The following is a 6384-nucleotide window of genomic DNA, read 5'->3' on the forward strand; positions in this document are numbered from 1 at the left end:
GCATGACTCTGTGGGCCTTTGAAGGCTTCCTTGATTTGCCTGGGGGCTTACAGGTACTGTGTCTAGGTTTCCAGAGCCATTATCCACAGGGAGTAGAAGATAGTTATAGGTTACAGCTTTCCTTGAAGGTACATGAGATGATCCCCCACCCCGCCCCCCAATAGGAGTCAAATCTACTAAGAATTATATCAGTGAACATAAAGATGTACCGTGAAGCAAAAAATACAGCATGGTAAGTGGTTAAAGCAAGTTTGCAAAGCAATTTAAATATTAACAATCCACTGAATAAAAGTGTGTGCGTGAGTATACATGCATAAAATTGTGCATGTTTAGATACACATAGAATTGTCTGAAAGGCTGCATACACTTTGGACTGCCCTCTGGGAAAGAAAATTGAGTCAGATGAGAGAAAAATGAGCAGAAGAGCTTTTTCATTTTATTTGTTTATTTTTGGGCCACACCCAGTGGTCCTTTGTGTTTATCTCTGGCTCTGTGCACAGAGATTATTCCTGGTGGTACTGGTGAAGCATATGAGATTCCAAGGATCTAACCTGGGTCATTTGCGTGCAAGGCAGGTAGTCCATTCGGGTATTATATCTCTGTGGCTTTAAAAAAAGGAGGGTAGAAAGATTTTCTTTGTGTATGAACTTCATCAAACCAACACCTAATCCTGACACCCTAAAAGACAGAAAGGTCTTAGCTCCACTACTTAACCTTATTAAACTTCCAAGTCATCTAATTTGTTTTAAATGTATAAACCCAGGAATGTGCAGACACAGCATCTTAATATCCTTTAGTGTCAGCCCAGTAGTATAGCAGAAAATTTGATGTGAAAGTTTCATTAGTAACTCTACCTCCCTCTGTGAGCCTACAGTGGTACAGAAGGCTCAGCTAGCACCAAACCATGGCCAGTAAAATCTTTAGATATTGACTTTCATAATACCATGGAGAGATCACAAACTAAGATTGTATAATTCGAGTTGCCTTTATGTTGTAACAGCAATATGAAGTACATTTGTTTGTGCCTGCATGGAGACAGTTTATGCTAGTCGGAGGGTAACAGAGGATACTCATAAAGGGATAACCATGTTTAATGCTTGTAATGCCTGTATTGTGAACAACTTGGAAAAATCACAGTGTTATAATAAAAATTGGAAATAAAAACATCACGACCTGTTAAATAATGTTATAATGTCAGTACCTCAATAAAAATGGTAAATATTAAAAAATAAGGAAAATTATGAGAAAAAAATGGAAAGGGTTGTATTTCTCTTGTGATTGTATTATACATATATAATACTCTCTAGGGAAACATAATCAGTGAACAATAGAAAATAGAAATACATGCATAGGAATATTCATGCATACATTTTATTTTGTGCAAACTTACTATTAACATATTATATACTCTATTGCATACATATATACTATGTATACTATATATACATATATATAAATTTAGTTTAAAAATTATCATAAACAGCTCGCTTTGGCAGCTCATATACTAAAATTGGAACGATACAGAGAAGATTAGCATGGCCCTGCGCCAAGGATGACACACAAATTCGTTGAAGCGTTCCATATTTAAAAAAAATTATCATAAACAACTCCATTGTAGAAGCTATGAAGTCTGACAAACTCACTGAAAAACCGTAGTAATGTACTATTATATTAAATCTAATTCTAAAGTATGAGAACCAGGGGAGTAAATGGTGTATTGTTCTAATTTAAATCCCAATGTGGTGTTCTATTTTAAATAAAGGGAGGGGCTGGCGAGGTGGCACTAGAGATAAGGTGTCTGCCTTGCAAGCGCTAGACAAGGAAGGTTCGTGGTTTGATCACCTGGCGTCCATATGTTCCCCCAAGCCAGGGGCAATTTTCTGAGCACTTAGCCAAGAGTAACCTCTGAGGCATCAACGGGTGTGGCCCAAAAAAACCAAAAAAAATTAATAAATGAAAGAAAGAAGAAAGAAGAAGAAAGAAAGAATAGAAAAGATAAGAAAGAAAGAAAGATAAAGATAAGAAAAGAGAAGAAAAAAGAAAGAAAGGGAGGGAGGGAAGGAGGGAGGGAGGGAGGGAGGGGGGAGGGAGGGAGGGGAGGAGAGGAGAGAGAGAGAGAGAGAGAGAGAGAGAGAGAAAGAAAGAAAGAAAGAAGAAAGAAAGAAGAAAGAAAGAAAGAAAGAAAGAAAGAAAGAAAGAAAGAAAGAAAGAAAAAAGAAAGAAAGAGAAGAAAGAAAGAAAGAAGGAAGGAAGGAAGGAAGGAAGGAAGGAAGAAGGAAGGAAGGAAGGAAGAGAAAGAAAGAAAAGAAGAAAAAGAAAGAAAGAAAGAAAGAAAGAAAGAAAGAAAGAAAGAAAGAAAGAAAGAAAGAAAGAAAGAAGAAAGAAAGAAATAGAAAGAAAGAAGAAAGAAAGAAAGAGAAAGAAAGAAGAAGAAAGAAAACAAAGAAAGAGAAAGAAAGAAAGAAAGAAGAAGAAAGAAAGAAAGAAAGAAAGAAAGAAGAAAGAAGAAAGAAAGAAAGAAAAAGAAAGAAAGAAAGAAAAAAAAAAAAAAAAAGAAAGAAAGAAAGAAAGAAAGAAAGAAAGAAGAAAGAAAGAGAAAGAAAGAAAGAAAGAAAGAAAGAAAGAAGAAAGAAAGAAAAAGAAAGAAAGAAAAGGGGAAAAACTTTTTTTAATTCTGATTTTTATCCACCAATGTGAATGAGATGATGCCTATCTACTTTAAGAGGGCCACTGACTTTATTGTGTCCATAAAGTCAAATATTAATTTAATCTGGCAGTATTCTCAATATACCCCAAAATTATATTTAATCGAGATACCATATAGCCCAATTAAAATTTACACATAAAATTAGCTTTCATAAAAATAATCCATTTTCTTGTATTTTCCAGTTTCTACAAGCTACTTTTATTCCTTGGGTTTTGGCTTCTCTGTATATCTTCAGCATTAGCAATAAACAGTTGAATAATTTCACATGGACTAACAGCTGAGTCATTTCACATAGATTTCATATTTCACATGGATTCACTCTAATCTTATTTACTCATTATGTCTCTGATTCCTCTTTGTTTGCCTCTCCTTGTGATCACATAATTATGATAATATAGGATAATCTTCCTATCCCTTATTTCCACTTATTAGCTTAATTTTTTTGTCATGTAACAAAACATAGCTACATACTCCATTGATTTGGTTTGTGGACTTTTTATTTTAGTCTTTTAAAGAAAATGCTTCACATAGTTGACCATAATACATGTTTTCTAGATAAGTGAAAGCAAAGTCATTGAAAAAATTAGAAAGAACAATATTAAAAAGAAAAAGGAAGAGAAGAAAGTTTAAAATAAAAACAAAGAAAGAAAAAATACAGTTGCAAGCATATTTGTGAAAATTATATGTCCAATGAAGTCATTAATGCAATGGCAGAGTTACATAAGCTCTTGTTATCTGTTCATTTTATTAAATTGGTGTGACTTATGACAGCATCAATTAAATGAATTTGTCCAAGAATTCATAGCACTATTACAGATACTGTGACTTTTAGATGCTATAGTTAGGTGGTAGGCCTCCTGGAAGAAGGAAGATACAGGGCGAGAGTGCCTGCACTGGTTCCAAGAAGCCCTGATGATATCAGCTCAAATACTGGTGTAACCGAGTTTGGTCAGATTGGTGTTGCCAAAGGTAATTGGTTATTTATTTATTTTTTTTTGAAAAATGGTGATTCTAGGTGATGGAGGTAGCAGGAATGGCTTTAGCAGGGCAAGGACTTGACCCACCCTTTCCTCCTGAGATGGTCAGCTTTCTGCTGCATGGGCCAGTGTACACATGATATTTCATGACTTGGTTTACACTTAATTCCAGAAAAGAGTGAATATATGGAGCTGGCCCAGTTTGAATGTGGTACTTCATTTTAGGTATGTGGGTATTTTGAACATTCATCATTTTCTTACTGTAACAAGTACCCATGAAGGGATCCTGAAGTCATAAGTATTATAAAGAAGAAATCAGAGCAGAGGCAACAATGGCTATATCACATCTCTGCTGAGCAAGTGCCCTCTATTTTTTGGCAATGCTAGATTTAAATTTGAGAGTCATTAGTTGTGGCATATGATGTTCAGCAGGCTCACTTCACTTTCATGAGCTCTTTTTAATCATCTGTGAAGTATAGATTAAGTACCTAAGTGAGACGATAAATTCAAATTGGTATAGATCCCTAAATGTAAGAATACAAATTATAGTAACTACTATTTTTGAGGTTCGTTTGCTCAAAATAGTTGTAGCTTTAACTCTGATGATGATCACGATGAAACAACTAAAAGTCTGAGCTGAAGTTTAGTGAGAAACAGTCTAAGAACAAGCTCAAATTAAATGATTAATAAAGGAAAGCTCTGATTGCACTGGCTTTAATAATAACGATTCCAACTGGCCAGTGGGCATTTGCTCTGTTAAATTATCTGCTGCTTGTAGTTAAAGTCTAGGAACATTTTGTCTCTGCTAAATTATCTGCTGCATCTCACCTTATTCTCCTCGCCCTTTAGAATTTCAAAGCAGGCTGTTAGCATCTTACCTGACTCTTCAAAGCTACTGTCCCTGGCAACATCTCAAAGGCATAAAGATGTTCAAAAGCAAATCTTAATTATCGAGGTTAGAACCTGTGTCTCCAAATGGCTTCTTGTCACCTCATGGTTGAGAAGCAGCCAGGAACTGCTGAAAAAAGAATATCCTGATAAAAAATACGCCCTCTTCAACTTAGAAAGCTCACCTTTATTAAGCAGTTCCACTAATGGCACATTAACTGACAGAAACAATTTAGTAACTGTCATCATATAACAAAATAATGACATCTTGGGTTTCAGGAAGAGACTGGCTTACTAGGAGAGAATTTCTTAAAACTACTTAGACAAAGTAGACAGCTATATACTTAAATCCAGTGACAAATATAGATCTCATTAAATAGCTGAAGACATGTCCACATATTTTCTATTGTGTTTTTAGTAATATTAAATGGGTTTCTTATTTCAAAATTTGTCCCCTTGTGCTAAACGATTTACTACATTATCCTTACTAACCCTGCATCCTTTAAATCATTGATGACAATTATAAAATTTAAAGTGTCTAATATAGGTACAAAAAATATGATCACTGGTTGGCACTCTCTGCTTTTTGTCCCTCCTCCTCTCTATCCAAGTGACAAGTAGAACTGTTGAATTAGTCACAGAACTGCCTTCAATTCCATGCTACAGGCAGACTGCCAACTGCATGACTGGCCCACAAGATGAAACTAAGAACATAAGGACATCCCATCAACTAACCTTCCTGATAACTAAATGTTATCCTGATAACATTTCCACCAAAAACTAAGAGCTATTCATATCTTATGGAAACAAAATTAGTAGCTGCAGGTCGTTCAGTGAACTAGAAAATTCTTTAAACAAAAATTATTGTTGTGATTTTTAAAATGTTACAATAGCTAAAATATTTTCCACAAAGTAATAAATCTCTTTAGTTATGCTTGTGGTCTCAATTCTTATTTTTAAAGTTCTTGTTCTTTGTATTTAACTATATACAGAGGAATGTATATTATTATTCTAGTTAGTTAAAATTATGAAAAAACCAATTGAAACTCTAAAAGACTGATGAAGAAGAGCCTGGAGCTCTTGCCTCTAATGTAGCTGACCCAGATTCAATCCCCAGCAACCAATATGCTCACCCACTGAGTTTACCAAGAATGATTCCTGAGTGAAGAGCTCAGTAATAACCTTAGCACTTCTGAGTGTGACCCCCAAAATAACTGATGAAGGAAATATATGATTATAAATCGCTAAACACATGAGGGGCTTAGGGATGTGGCTGACTGTTACAGCACTTGTCTTGCTTGCCTGAAGTCATGAACCTTATACCTGGCACAGCCCATATTATCAAGAAGGATTCTGGGCTCTACCAGTTTGTTTTTCAGTGCCACAACCAAGGATACCACAAGAATAACAGTACCACATACCGTATTTTTTGCTCTATAAGATGCACATGACCATAAGATGCACATAGTTTTTAGATGATGAAAACAAGAGACTTCAGGAGATGGTGGTAGGGAACAGCCAGCCTGCGAGGCTGAAGTATATTTACAATACACCAGTCCACAGCTGATTAAATACATTTACGTAACTTTTTTTACATCAGAAAATTTAAATAAATATTTTAAATACTTTTTTGTTAATATATATTAAAAACAAACTTCCTATACTCAGGCTTCAGCTCCAGGTAGCATTCTATCCATAAAACATAAAGACATTTTCCCTCTTCTTTTGATGGAAAACATGTGTGTCTTATGGTACGAAAAATATGGCACATGAAAGTGTGACCCTCAGCATTACACCAAAACAATGAAATAA

General features: G+C 35.0%; 1 non-coding gene across 1 annotated transcript; it reads left to right on the plus strand.

The window, feature by feature from the left end:
- Window positions 1-1480: 1480 nt before the first annotated feature.
- On the plus strand, window positions 1481-1588 carry LOC126017099 (U6 spliceosomal RNA). The gene has a single exon (XR_007498772.1). It is a non-coding gene; the product is annotated as a U6 spliceosomal RNA (small nuclear RNA).
- Window positions 1589-6384: the final 4796 nt, after the last annotated feature.

The sequence above is a fragment of the Suncus etruscus genome, chromosome 8 (genome assembly GCF_024139225.1).
Source record: "Suncus etruscus isolate mSunEtr1 chromosome 8, mSunEtr1.pri.cur, whole genome shotgun sequence".
NCBI classification, from domain to species: Eukaryota; Metazoa; Chordata; class Mammalia; order Eulipotyphla; family Soricidae; genus Suncus; species Suncus etruscus.